A 15293-nucleotide genomic window follows, 5' to 3' on the forward strand; every position below is an offset into this window, starting at 1 on the left:
AATGTCCAATAGCGTTTTTTTTTTCAAATTACATTTTCAGGCTTCAGACACTATTTAATAAAAGAAAAGTGTCCGAAACTCCCTAACTTTCAGGTTTGCTTGAACCTGTATTTTTTAAAAAGAAAGTTACCTGAAACTTCCGGGATTCCATTCTATGATGTAGCTGTCTCTAAAGTTGGACGTGATGTTTAGCAGATGTGAACGGTGCCTTTTCTCGTGTTCAAGGCTGTTCGCTGTGTGAGCTCCACACTGCGTGTCCTGTACTGCTCTATTTTGTTTAGATCATCTATGTGGTGTTCAGATAGAACTCAACTGCATGGTGTTCAGGACTAGCAGAACCTGAAAAACTAACAGCTGACTTCGATGTGATTTGAACACGCAGCCTTCTGAACTGGAGTCAGACGCGCTACCGTTGCGCCACGAGGTCGCGGTCATCAGCGTCTTTGAATTCCTCAAAGGAGACAAATCAGCCTCACAAAAAAAAATCTCCTGTGAAGAGCGCTGCTCTTCCGAAGAGAGTCTCTTCTTCCCAGACAACATTTTATTCTTCCTGCGCAGCTCTTGTGCAGGTGTTGTTCTCAATTACAGATCCAGGAACACTGATTTGTTTTCCTATTTTTTTTTTAAATTAAGTACCCCATAGTGCAACGGTAGCACGTCTGACTCTAAATCCCCAAGTTCATTTTCAAGGTATATCGGAGTCAACTGATACTGATCAGGTTCTGCTGCTACTGAACCCGCAGTCTTCACCTTAAAGTTCAGTTCCCCAAGCCTTCTGACCTTATATGTCCATCCCTTCTCGTCAAAACTCGTATTTTCACAGGGTACCCTTCAGAAATCGCAGTATAGAATGAAAAAACTCCAGTAGCTCTCGGCCGCTGTTGGTGATTTTCCTTTAAAAATAAATGAATCTCTGGAAATTTTACGGAGTGTATCACTTTCACCGAGACCGAGAAGTGTTAAGCTGTACATGAGTCTTTGTGGCTCGGTTGTTAACCGAAAGGGTGGTGGTTTGAGCCCTCCCAGGGACGCTATGAGCCTTTTAAGGTACAAAGCAGTCTCACTTTATCTCCACGGCCGGTCTTGTACCGCAATCAAATACAGAGCCCGTAGGAGGCAGTAAGCTCGCATATATAGCTCACTGTGTATATAATGAAAAAGCAGAGGTTGGTTTCTCATCTGCGCGTTACAGAGCCTTACGCAACTCGTACTGTACCAACAGCTAGAGTTTGGTCCCTGCACGGGCTATTAGTTGAAAGGCCATTGTAAATGACGTGTAAGAGATTTATAGATAGATACTTTATTGATCCCGTGAGGGAAATTAATAAAGCTTATCCAGCTGGCTTTTATGTTTCACACTAAATTGCGATCTTGAAACCAAAATAATTAGAAATATGGAACACAACCGTTGTTCCCCAAAAAGGAAAGCTGTTTAACACTGACGTCACTCCTTTTTATTTAACCCAGATTGTGAAGACAACTCTGCCCTATCAAAGGAAAATGTTGCACAAAAGTTGGAAAGCACACTCTGAATCCATCTGTACTGTATATTTGATTTCCGCGATCCGTTCAAGGCTGCTTGGTGCTTCGCAAGCAAGTCATTTCAGGGAAGAAACTCAGTTTAGAGAACTACGGGTGCATTTTCACTCATTGAATTTGATCTTTGTACTCTCTTATCAGTCTCAGCAATAATATTTCAAAATTACAGTTCGGATTTGTTGGAAAACTTCACAGGCATTATTAAGTTAGGACTGTACAATTGTATTTTAATATCTTGGTATATTTACCTTCATTGTAATATGGATGTAACCATAAATATTCTTAAGCATGTTGTACTTTTCTCGTACTTTTTAAAACATTTTAACTGATGACGCACACGACTATTATACCTTGTGATACATGCAAGACATCTGTAAACTAAGATGTAATTACAGTCAAATTGGCAATTAACAGAAAACCACAATTTGTATAAGAAACGTATAAATTTGATTGCTTCCATAGTATTTTGGATTTTCTTACGAAGATCTCACGAAGTATTGCCAGGATCTATATTACCGCTCGGTAGCGATAACACTGCTGATATTGATTGAGTAGAAATCGATGATGTATTGACAACTTTATCTGAAGCGAGAAGTCCTAGAACGCCGCTTATGAAGTGTTAGGATTCATACCAAGATATACTTTTTGTTTTCAACCCAAAATGCTGCTATTGCATTACACATTATATGAACATTACCTGTTTTGGTAGCTTCTCTGCGCGATTTTTTAAAACTGAAACTAATTACAAAATTACTTAAGATCAACCATGACAAAAAATTATAAATCAGGACTAATATTAATATCAACTGGTGTTACTACAGAAAAAAAAGATTTAACTGAAATATTAATAAGACTATGCAAGCCTAAAAAGTAGAACAATTCAATTTATATAACTTTTTTTTGAGAAATGGGCTCACACACCGGAAGACACTAACGTTTCTCTTCGTTGGAGTATGTGAATAACAGTTTAACCCAAAATGTTTGGAGTCCAGAGGGAGGACTCGCTCGCTGAATGATCTCTCAAGAAATCCCCGGTGAGATTCAACAGGTGTTTTCTTCAACAGCCACTAAAAGTCTGATGACCTTCTCTGGATTTCCTGAATATGACGTCAAATTAGTTCAAATCATTTGGTAGTTAACAGAACGAAATGCTTTGAAGGTACATTTAAAACAGCAGAGCAGCACTGTAGCACTTCGTGTGTGACTGAATTTAATTGTGTAAACCTGGCTCTCTATGAACACGAGCAAAGAGTTCTCACTCAACAGAAGATTGCGATGTGAGCACAATAATATAAAGCACCTGGTGATGCCAGCGATTGATCTCGGGACTTCATACACGAAAAGCATGCACTCTAGCACCGAGCTACATCCCCTATGGCACAGATAGTGAAACTGACTTAAAGATGTGCATATGTTCACTGACCACAATCCACCCTTCATGAAGAATGCCTGCAGTTTCCCACTTTCGAGTTTCTTCTACTACAAAGTAAATCAATGGGAATGAAGAAATAAGGAAGGGAAAATAATCGCATTGAAGCTTCCAGAGACTGGGCAAAATGAATAATTTATTTTTATATCCAGTCACATGGGCGACGGTGGTTGATTCTTCAACGGGGGAGTGCGTTTTTCTACCTCCTCACTGTCTTTCAATTATGTTTTCTTTGAAACCTTTTTTCATCTTTTAAGTGCTTGCGATTAAATTACGCATAGAAAAACAGCAGTACAATTGATGTTCATGGACCGATGCACACAACTCCAGTGATAAAGCCCTGTCTGTAAATATTGTAGAAGAACGTTAAAGGGCGAAACAACGCTCCAACCACGTGAATGGTAACAAGAAGGATCGTGTTCTTATTTAATATGTGCTTTTGAATTGCCTTGTCAATACACGCAGGCTTTAGAGATGGACAAATAATTTACAGTGGTGTTTGTAAACAAAGATGGAACATGTTATTTCTATACCAGGAAGAAAGGAGCAGACTCTTAAACTTTAAGAGACAGAAACAACACCTCATCACAGCTAACACTAATTAAAACGACATCACAACAGAAGAGTGAAGCCTTGAGTGAATCAAATCAGTTTTTGTTGGTCGTCTGTGTCTTCATAACTTTGTAGGTGAGAGAGAGGATTGCGAAAATGTGCAGGTGCTTCTCAGAAGTGTGTTGGTGGTATAGGTTCCTTCAAATAACTGAGCCAGTGCATCCCCCATTCTTTTTAAGATGATCTGTGATCCGGTAACACATCTCCTGAAACTAACATTCGAGGTAAGAAGCATGCTCTTAAACACCAAAACACTCAAAAAGGAAGAAGCAGGTCTCTGTACACAAGACGGTAGTGCGATATTAGAATTTCTGAGTTTTTGACGGATTCAGGCTCCTTCTCAGAGGTCCTTGCTCGCCAAATAACTTTGCATCTGAGGAAGAGCACCACGGAAAAAAACCAACTCAACAAGCGAGCGCGTTTGTTGCTCTTGCTCTTAATGCAAGGAGCTGTTTTTTTTTTCCTCGCAATAATCATTATTAACCAGAAACAGGTAGCAGCACAGGTAGGTCGCATTTGTGATTATGTCACTTCTCTGCTTCAGCAAGGTCAATAAAAGACTCTGAAAGTAGTAAAGCAAAACTGAACTCAAAATCATATTAGGAATTCTGAGCGATATCTCCATACAGGTAATCCAATAAGAACGTTGAAATATTTGAATATCATCTCTTTGTATATTGCGCTGCTTTTTACCCAGAGTAAAACTATTAGATTGAAGGAATGCTAAGCGCTGGGTTAAAATGTATAGTTGTTATTTGGAGAAATCTGTAAACTCGTGATCTTATATGTTTTAAAAGACAGTACAGGAGAAAACGACAGTGCTGATTATTTTCCAGAGACGGAGCACTGATGACCTATCCGAGCTGATTGATAAAGCCCACCCAGTGGATACTCTAGTAGAACGTCAAAGAACATTCACCTTTGTATCCAAAGAAACCACAGGAACAACATCAGGAAGCACAATCAATTCCCCTTTTAAATCTTTCCTGTAAGTTATGCTATGTGAATTCATGAAGTTAATCCTCTGAAATCTTTTGACCATGAACAAAGTATTTCCGATGGAGCGCTATGTTCAAAGATTTAATAAGCTTTACCCCTGCCAATGATTCGGCGTGAAGAATTAAAAGTTTCACAGACAAAAGAAGCTCACCACCACAGCCAATATTAAATGTACTTGCCAGTACACTATCATGTGCACTGCCTCAAAAGTGATCTCGGCAGATGTTGTTCCCTACATAAAGCTGAACATGCCAAAGAGAATTTATGTTAAGAAAACAAAATATTTTTTCTGCCTTGATGTTAAGCCTGTATTTTAGAAAGTCTATGTATAAACACCTCCCGCAGCCTAACAAAAGGTGCTTTTACTGATCGTATTGCAGGTCTTCAAACATTAACATTTTGCAGCCGTGGGATTCGAACCCACACCCCCAGAGAAACTGAAGCCTAAAATCCAGCAACTTAGACTGCTCGGCCACACTACCTTCCTCCACACCCATCTTCCTCACATTGCTGGCTTGGAAAATGTCGGGGGCTTCAGCTCTTGTCGTCGGATCTAATGATATCATGATATGTGGAAGTGACTGCACCTTCATCTTCCGAGATACTTTCAATAGCACAAACGCTACTTTCACCTGCACAAACAGCAATAACGAAGGAGGTGGGATTCATCCTTTGTGCTGTTTGTAGGGGCGCAACTCTATGGTGATCTACTGACTTGAAAAGCAAAATTCAAAATCCTCTGCTACTACTATTGCTTTTTTCATAGTTTCTTCAAATCCTTCATTTGAACGTAGATTTTGAAGGATATTGATGATAAGTTCTCCAACAAATCTGCATTGTTATTTTAACATGTTTCAGCTGAGGGTGCAACAGGAGTATAAATGAATTTTCTCGCCAGCCATTCAAAGACCAAATTCCATGAGTGAATATTATTTTCTCAGACGTTGCCGGCATTGGACTTTGCCGGTGGTATTGAATTATGTCCACAACTATTGTAGTAGTTCCTTCTTGAAGTTCGACACGTGCAAAGCACTCGTAATATCATAGGCGTTAAAGTTCGCTGAGTCTATTTGAGTCATGGTGTGTATCCCTGCCTATCATTGGGAGACGGGTAGCTTTTTTACACTCAGATTCCAATCTTCAATGCTTTGTGTGAGAGCTTACATAACTTTCATTTTCTCACATTTTCTGACGACTGTTCCAAAGGGGAACCCTGACAATTCTGAATACTTTTCAAAAATCTGCCTGCATATTTGATTATTGTCACTTCATTTAAAAAAAGTTCAATATTGATCATAACTAAAGAAAATAATGATCACGAACAAAAAAGGGATAAAGATGCAAGTCAATCTTGAATCTGAGCTCGGTGACACGGGCTTCTGTTCTGATATGGTTGTACAAGAAACAGGAGGAATCGCCAGTCTCCTGTAGAACGTGAGATGAATCAGGAGTGAGACATTTTGTATACTCGTGCATATGTCAACGCCTGAACTACATCGTAAAACTAACATTAAGTTGTCAGAGACATTCATTTATATACAAACAAGAGACAGACCAAGTAATAATTCTACATTAGTTCAGGTGGGTACACCTGAACTAACAAACCTATTAATAATTCTACATTAACGTGTCCTACACTGATCAGACTAATTGACATGGTCTGATTCAGAGCCTGTGCAGTTCGTGCTAATTACAACAACGACAGTTCTTAACCCTCATCACCGAACTGAGCACAAGTTCAGCTGTTCTCCAGTTTTGTTACACATGGTTTTTCATTGCAAATGAGTTCAGAGCTGGAGCTGATCTCCAGACAATACAGTGTTTTGGGTAATTTGTCGAAATTCGCATGAGGGTGCAGACAACTTACCCAAGGTGTTTTCTATAGCTTTCAGGTGCAGTTCATTTATATTAAAGAATGTAAGTGGTATAAACGCAAGGAGTCAGACGGCAGTCGAACCTATAATTTTCTGATGCGAGGCCTGACGCGTTATTCATTACGCCGCTGACCCTGCTATTGTAGTGCTAAAAAAAAACACGTTTTCTACATTTATGTCTGTTTAAAAATCACTCTCTAAAAAAGACAAAGGGTTTGTGTGTCGCGCTAAAATTCCGCTTCATTTTGAATGCAAATAAAAACCGTTTTATTCCAAGAAATCATAAATTTGTCACATCCTACATACTATACTTTTTAGAGTCCAGACTGCAAACCAACAGCTGACACTGGTCTTTTACAGAACCGTTTTGATTTCCTCTACTTTGTCCCCGTGACGTCATTGTTCTGCTCGCAGCCGAGCCCAACACACGTCTGGTTCCTGTCGCTGGGCGTACACCCTGTGGTCCATGCGGGTCCTGATACGCCAGTACAATGACGGGAACACTAAACTGTAAACAGGTGCCGTCCTTCGGCTGAGACGTAAAACCGAGGTCTTGACTCTCTGTGATCATTCAAGAGAATGGTGGTGGTGGAGGGGAGTCCCCATTACCTGTAAAGCGCATTGAGTGGAGTATCCAGAACAGCGCTATATAAGTGTAAATGATGATGATGATTAATATTATTATTATGATGTAAAATGCAATAAAAAATGAAAAAAATATCAAACTTTGATTCAAAATAGATTAATGTAAAAACTGATAAAGCTTATGTTTTTTTCAGGGCTATATCTACTTTTTTTTAAAAAAGCGAAGTCTGTCGCGATTGTGAAAGTTAGAGAAGGTGTACCAGCGGGTGCCTTCATATCGCGAGCGTCAGTCTCGCCCGTAGCTGCGAGAAGGTTAAAAGCGCACAATTGAGCTGTCTTTCGTCAAAGTAATTGCCGGAGCAGTAAGACGCAAAGCACCATCCAGCAGCTGTAGACGATGTTCAGGGAAGAGCTAATTCTGTTTTTAGCACAGGGAGTGAGAATGAGCTCAGTCCGGCTCCCAGCACAATCCATCCTGGTTTGGTTACAGTGCGTCTGAGGCTCTTTGGATCGTAACGTAAAAAAAAAACAACTGCTCACATCGTGTGACTTCCACGAAAGGAAGGAAAAGTATCACTTAAAAAAATCAGAACTGAAGATTTGGATCCTGGGCCTCAATTTGATCAAATTATTAAAATAATAATTATCAAAATATCAGACTGTGTTTCTGCAACATTTCGTGCACAGTACGCCATTTTAATCTAAAATGGGCTTTACACGCAGTGTGGGGTATTTTCCCCTTTTATATTTTTGCCACTTTATATCGAACCTGATATACTCCCAGAAGGGCACAGTAGCTTATACTTAATAAAAATGTACAATTCACCACTGGTATAAACAGATGTGTGCCGTGTTTGCCTTTGTTAGCATTTGTTTAAAAAATAAGTTCACAATACGATAAAAACACAGAAAGCACAAACTTTATAATACAACGATACAAAATCAATACCAAATCATTATGCCAATTAAGTACCTATCCTTTGAAAACAGAGAACACCTTTATATCTACAAAAAAAACTTGACATTGGTATGCATTTTTGGATTACAAAGCAGACAGTGTAGTCCCTTAATTCAAAGATCAGATCTTGGCCAAAACAAGACAATAAGACGTGGGCTGAATTCGGAACAGGAACCTCTACTTCGTCGTTTATAGAGCTTTTGATCAATGTCTGATTGAAACAGATTCGCTTTTTTAACTCTTTGATCAAAGTACACAGAAAGCACCTTCCTGCGAGCCGGAAACGAACCAGCGACCCAAGAATACGCCGCTGATTTTTCTACAGTCCTCCGCTCTACCAACTGAGCTATCGAAGTAATGTCGACTATTACTTTCTGGCACATACTGCCCAATGTAGTGAAATGTTCCGGGTGATTTAAATCCCACTTCAACATCAAGTTTCCAACTCGTTTCCTTAGTCTTGTTTACCTTGAATTTAAGCCATGAACCAGGATTCTACTGTATAAACTTCCAGGGATATTACAAAATGTTTGATGGGGCATCAATCATTCCAGTCGGAAATTGACTCCTTTTTTATTCTCGAGAGATCATATTAAACATTTCATTAGTATCGAGAGGAGGATCACCATGAGACACAAAACAAACAGTTTCTTTCTGTCTATTAGAAAGTAGCGTTTGTGCTACATTAATAATATTTTCGTGGAAATAAAGAAGTTGTAAATTTTAAAATTTATATTTGAATCGAAATGTGGTTTTGAGTTAAATATTAGCGTGTTCATGTAATTAGTTTGTGTTTGTCATTACTATATATATATTGCCATGTTACTAGAATTTGTAACTGAAGTTTACTAGTTGTGTTTTTTATGATGATTAGACATTTGTTGATTACAATATTGTATATAATCTATAATTTGAACTACATATTTTTCAGGTGTGAATAATTGTATATTTTAAGAATACATTTCTAAAACAAATCATTGGCTTTATTTACTAGTTTCTACACCTATAAAAATCTTTCTTTGATGTATAATAGACCTTTAACTATATATGTATTATAGTCTTCCAAATTTATCCGTATAATAGAACTCCAACCATTTATGTATAATAAACATATAATCATAGATGTCTAATTGACGTATAACGATATACGTATATTAGAATTTCATTCAAGACCAGTTACGGAGCACATTTACACGTCTAAGGTATGCGTTTAATAGTCGTATATTCTACATCTTTTGCCCACTGGGATGTGCCGATTTTAACTTAGCAAACCAAGATACACATTTTCTAATGAAGCGTTAATTAAAAGACAGTTTGTTTCTCGAAAGCGTGTTATGTAAAAAAAGAGAAAAACGAAAATATATGGATGACAATCTTTCAAAGCTGAAGATGTTACTTTTGAAAAATTGACATTTTATGTATGCAGATGCATTCGCTGGTTTTAGAACTTTGCTGTACTTCCTGAATCATTTTCAGTATTATAAACTGGGTGTAGATTTTTCTTTCAAGTTAGGACGCGAGTGTGTACATGTGTTTGATTTTCGTTTCACTGATTCTCATTGAAGATTTGGGAATTAACGACGAAAGAATCAGTTGCCTCGGAAAGCAGAAGGTTTGGTTCTCAACGATATTGAAGACACGCCCATGTAGAGCAGCGGGTGATGTTTTGTACTATAAAAGACCAAGTCCTCAAAATGACGTCTGCGTTTACCGTTTAGACTTTTCATCTCGGGCGCACTTTTAGAAAGCAAAGATAGAGCAGTTGTGTTGAATCGCCACATGACAGGTGTCAGCAGAGTGGCGCAGCGGAAGCGTGCTGGGCCCATAACCCAGAGGTCGATGGATCGAAACCATCCTCTGCTATGTACACTTTATGCACGATTGATAAGCACACCATCAATTTAATGAAGTGCATTAACACTGTTTTTTTTTCTCTCGTGTGTATGCAAGCTTTACACTTAAGGTACTCTTTCATCTTTACCAATAGCAGATGCCCAAGTGTATCTTTGGTTGTTCTGCGATCCTTCATAGTTTCCTCAATTCCTTCAAATGAACATCCATATCAAAGCAATTATGTATATATATATTACAATTAAGGTACATATTAAAAATATCAACGCACATTTGTACAATGCTCATTTAATAATGATTGTCAAGGATTGTCAAGTTCTCCAACAAATCTGTGTACTAATTTTAAAATATTTTTGCTAAGGATACAACGGGTGTATAGATGAATTCTCCCAACAGCCAGTTAAAGAAAAATTCCACACGTGAAGATGGTTTTCTTGGACATTGACTTAGGTACTTAATTGTTTACTTGTTGTAGTTGCACACGAGTAAAACACAAAGATTTCCTGCAACATTCAAGAGGGTTTGCGAAGAAATCCCTTCAATTTTAAGTGGAGATTTTGTTTAAATCATCACAATCTGAAGCGCATCCCTGAGTGCGTTTGACCCACCAGCCCTTTGTTTAACAGCTGCACAAGGACACATTCCGGTTGCTTTTCACAAATCACTGGCATTTTTTTGCAGCATTTCTTCTGTCCTGAGAAGCAAGATTTGTATTTTATCTTTCAGAAGTTGTATGAATTTCTTGAAGTTCAGAAACAACTTGTTCCAGAAAAGAAATGAACACTTGCTTCAAAGTAAATCAAGATGTATGTGTCTCTTGCTGTATGTGCTCTTATCTGTCCATCTCTCTCTCCTCTTCTGTCACTCTGGCAGTCTGTGCAGAGTTTCTGAAGGAGGTGTAACACCACTTGGAAAAGAAGAAAAATTCTCAGGAAAAATTCTCAGGAAAATTCTCAGGCAGAATAAAAAATCATTATTCTCTTCTCAGTCAGATTCACAGCTCAGACTCACACTCAGACAGGATCTCAACTCTGTACTGCTCTCTATCCTCACAATCCAGAACCAGAAGATATTCAGACAATCAGTGCTGCTACATGAACAATATCAGACAGAACAGCCTGGACTCATGTCACTTTTCCCCCTTTTATCCTTCCTCCCAGCCCTCTTAGAGACATAAAAGAGCTCCTGGTTCTCCTCTCTGTGAACTGGGCTCAGGGGTCACTGATCTGGCAGTTGTGGGCTCTGATCCAGGTCGAAAGCAAGAAGGTTCTATTAACGCTTTTCAGGACTTCCAGCCCTTCAGTATTACTTTCTTTACTGTATGTCAGCCACCCAAAATGTTTATAAATGTTTTATAACACATATGAGTGTGGAATTATCTTATTATTTATATATAGTATTTATGTAATAAACACCAATAGTGACTCTATGATCAGTATATTGATTATTTGTAGCCGATGGTCCGATGGTCGTGTCTACAATAGTGACCATTTGACCAGTCTGTAGCTCTGAGCAGTGGGACTCAGATCACACAGAAGACCTGTCTGTGTGTGATTCCATACCAGCTCTGGGATTCAGCTACTCTCACAAATGTCTCATAGACCGTCTTATACATTTACAATTAGATGAAGTCATGTAACAGTTTTACAGATTATTTAAATAATCAGACACCAGTTTTGGCAGTGGACACATCTCCACATGGGGGAAAGAAACTGAAATATATGTGCTCACTGTAAAGTAGGAAGAGGTGGTCAGACAAGCAAAACAACTTTGCAGATAATGTGAAGTGACATTGTTTTGTGTCAATCAGCTCACAGATTTCACTTCATGTGCCTTAAGCTGTGCAATTTGTATGGTTGTTGAATGAGATTGATTTCTTTACAAGCCCAGTCAATTGCCAGTGGAGAGCTTGCCGACACACACCTTCATGAAGACTCTCTTTAAGATTTCATTGTCACGTCGCCTCCTTTGCATACAATAGTAGCTCCGACACTAAGAGAAAGGATGAGAAATGGCGTTTATCAAGCGATTGCAGTGTTTGTTTGACTGAGGATCCTTGTGTGCTTAACTGGCCTCTGGAGAAGTGTAGTGCAGTAAAACAGAAGGTATGTGTCACTCAAGATTTTTTTAAAGCAACAAAAAAAGTGCTCGGAAATATTTTACAAGAATGAAACCTTACATTCACCTAAATAAACATTCACCCTCTACATTAGCAGAGAACAGTAGGACACTGTGTCACTGGACACTGTGTTAGAGAGGCCAATCTCTTCTCCCTCATTATGCAGGCTTATCCACTCATGATGAACTGTCCTCCAGCGATACTCAGCTGCCATAATCGACACAGACATGACATTCATGTACATATTATACCTTAATATGGCACTTATTTACAATAATTTGATCAAAACAACTGGTGAAAAAATAATAATCAAATATATCTTTCCTTCTTTTAGTAGATAAAGAATTAGTCCAAAAAAGAAGCATTTATTCCTTTCCTCTCCTACCAGCCCTTACAAGTCACCCAGTTTTTAATTTAGAGCTGGATTAAAGCTCTAGTCTCTTTGGGGTTGTGAGTTGGAATCCCACTGCTGCCAAATATCTCCAACTATCTCAGTGTTAAGAAGCAAAAAACACATATTTGCTGCAGAAGGAACAGGAGAATTTGTGCCATTCAGCCTTATAGCGTGATGTCATTTTCTCATGCTCATTTTTAGATGCTTGTGATCGAATCTATGATTCTTATGAGTGTGCTCACCCTCCATAAAGGTAGCACAGATATAATGTGCCACGTTTTCAGAGAATCGCATTAAGTGCAGGTCAGAAGAAGGCGACAAAGTGTCCGCTAGGCAGTTCAGCGATTTCAACGGTGTTCTCTGTTGTTTAGGTCCAGAATGACACCTGTTACAACCAGGAAACACACAGTGTCAGGCATCAAGAAGACTTCCCAAAACCATGATCCTCTCCTTGATCTGGTGATGGCATCCAGACATTTCCTGCAACAAAGCCAGGATATGGTCTTCAACAACACGAGTGAAAAGCTAATTCCCAACCTTTGCAATCCTTTGCAAAGAAGGACCGCATGTGCTCAATGTTAAATGCACTGTTCATTATTAATAATAATAATCTTTACATTATATAGCACCTTTAAAGCTGGCTTTTCAAAGCGCTTTACAGAATCACAACAATAAAGTTAAAAAAATACACAAGATAAGCAGGATGAGAATAAACAGTTAGAGGAGACAATAGATGGTGGTATTAAATACAGTAGGAACAGAGGGGTAAAGAATAGTTCATTAAAGGCTCTTCTAAAGAAGAGGGTTTTGAGTCTGGATTTGAAGGAGTTTAGAGAAGGTGACTCTCTGATATCCTCGGTGATAAAGATCCAGAGCTTTGGGGTAAAACAGGAGAAGGCCCTGTCACCCATAGAGTGTAGATGGACGGGGGAACAGATAGGAGACCAGAATTAGAAGAGCGAAGGTTGTGAGGTGGGGAGTAGGGCGATAACCCAGACAGGTACTGAGGTGCCAAGCCATGGGGAGCCTTATGGGTGAGCATGAGGATTTTGAAGTTGACAGGAAGCCAGTGCAAGGACTCCAGGACAGGAGTAATGTGATCACAGTCCAGTGCTAATTTCTTTCTTGTGGCTGCTGGTTCATTTTCAACTGTGGACTCTTAAGAAGTCCTTTATTTGACTTGATCAACACCAATCCCTAGAGGATTTTGAAAGGTTGAATCAAAATGATACATGACTCTGGTGGGACTCGAACCCACAACCTTTGAATGACTTCATTCAATCAAGGCCTAGAAGTCCAATGCACTCACCATTGCGATACAAAACAGCTACAGAAAGCTGTAACTCATGCTTCTCCCGTTGTCTTTAAATTAAGCTCCATAAATATTGACAATGAGTGGCCTGTTGTCTACGAAGAGATACCGCTGGGATTCGCACCCAGGGTCTCCTGGTTTTTAGTGAGGCGTCTTAACCAGCTAAGCAACGGTGACAAACCTGCTAAATGTTATCCACAACTTCAAACACCTGTGAGAAACGGCACCTGCAGTGTTTCGTCTGCTGGCTCAACAGATAATCCTTTTCGAAGTTTAAGGAGAGGATTTCTTTGTCAATTCAATTAAACATTTTAGAAATGCTGAACGATTGATGTGTTTCACGCGCAGAAATATTTTATCGTTACGTACTTTTTCTATGCAGTTAGTTCTCCTTCAACTCCGCCCAACAACAGAGGTTGTTTTAAATACAGGAGTAAAGGCACATTGCACATCTGCAAAACATCACGTACAGGTTTAGGGAGAGCGACATCAGTTATTGGAAGGTTGGAAGTTTCGGGTCACTTTTTTATTATAGATTCAAGCAGCCCTGAATACCTTTTCAAGAAACATTTCAGAATCCCAGTCACATCCTGTATGATTGCAACACAGGTCTACAGTATACAATCAGAATACTGTTTGTGCATTATATAAAACACACCGCCCAAAGCATTTCTAAAACAGAAATTACATGTTTCTGAATGCGCCCTCCTTTATAAATAAAATAAAAGGTCTGAAGCCTGCTCCAAAGAAGCACTATATTCAGAGCTGACAAAGATGTGATAGGAAACATCTCGGAAAACGAAGATGCAGTCATTTCCACGCGTCGCACAACAAGAGCTGAACCCACCCGATGTTCTCCAAAAGAGTAAGGTGTTGGGAGTGTGGCTGGGTGGTCTATGTGCTGGGTTTGTGCTCCATTTTCTTCGCTGGGTTAGGTTTGAATCTTGCCGCTGCTCAGTGTTGGTGGGTTAAGACCTTCCTTCTATTGCGACTTCAATGGGTAAAAGCTTTGCTTGACAGTCTGTCGAGAGACTGAACTAGGTGTTTCAAGATAGTCTTTGTCAGCTTAACATCAAGGCATGAAAAAGCCTCATTTTGTGTTCCCAACAGCAATGCTCTTTGGTCCCTTCAGCATTATGCAGGGAACAACATCTGCCGTGATCACTTTTGAGTCAGTGTGAATCGTAGTGTGCCGCAATTGTTTTTAAAATTGGTTTTGTAGGCATGGTGCATTTGTCTGTGAAACTTGAATGCTGTGGTTTTTCACGCAGAATCATTGGCAGGAGCAAAGCTTATTCAATCTTTGTGCACAGCGCTCCATCAGAAATACTTTGTCCAAGTTTTGAAGAGATTGTGGGATTCTCTGCACGCGTTTACATCACGTACCTCAGACAACACCACCATTCGATGGGAAATTGATTCTGCTTCTTGCAGTTGTTCCTGTGGTTGCAGTAGTTACAAAGTCTCACTTTCCTCCACCTTCTGCTATAGTATTCACTGGGTGAGCTTCATCATTTGGCTCAGAAAGGTCAACTGTGCTTCGGAAAAAATCAGCTGCAGTGTCGTTATTTTGTCGGTGAGTATGGCTGTCTTTTAAAGCACATGAAAAACACGAGTTTGT

General features: G+C 39.3%; 1 non-coding gene across 1 annotated transcript; it reads right to left on the minus strand.

The window, feature by feature from the left end:
• Window positions 1–355: 355 nt before the first annotated feature.
• Window positions 356–427, minus strand: trnaw-cca (transfer RNA tryptophan (anticodon CCA)). The gene has a single exon. It is a non-coding gene; the product is annotated as a tRNA-Trp (tRNA).
• Between the last annotated feature and the right edge of the window lie 14866 nt (window positions 428–15293).

The sequence above is a fragment of the Atractosteus spatula genome (assembly GCF_055471065.1).
Source record: "Atractosteus spatula isolate fAtrSpa1 chromosome 10 unlocalized genomic scaffold, fAtrSpa1.hap1 SUPER_10_unloc_3, whole genome shotgun sequence".
Lineage (NCBI taxonomy): Eukaryota > Metazoa > Chordata > Actinopteri > Semionotiformes > Lepisosteidae > Atractosteus > Atractosteus spatula.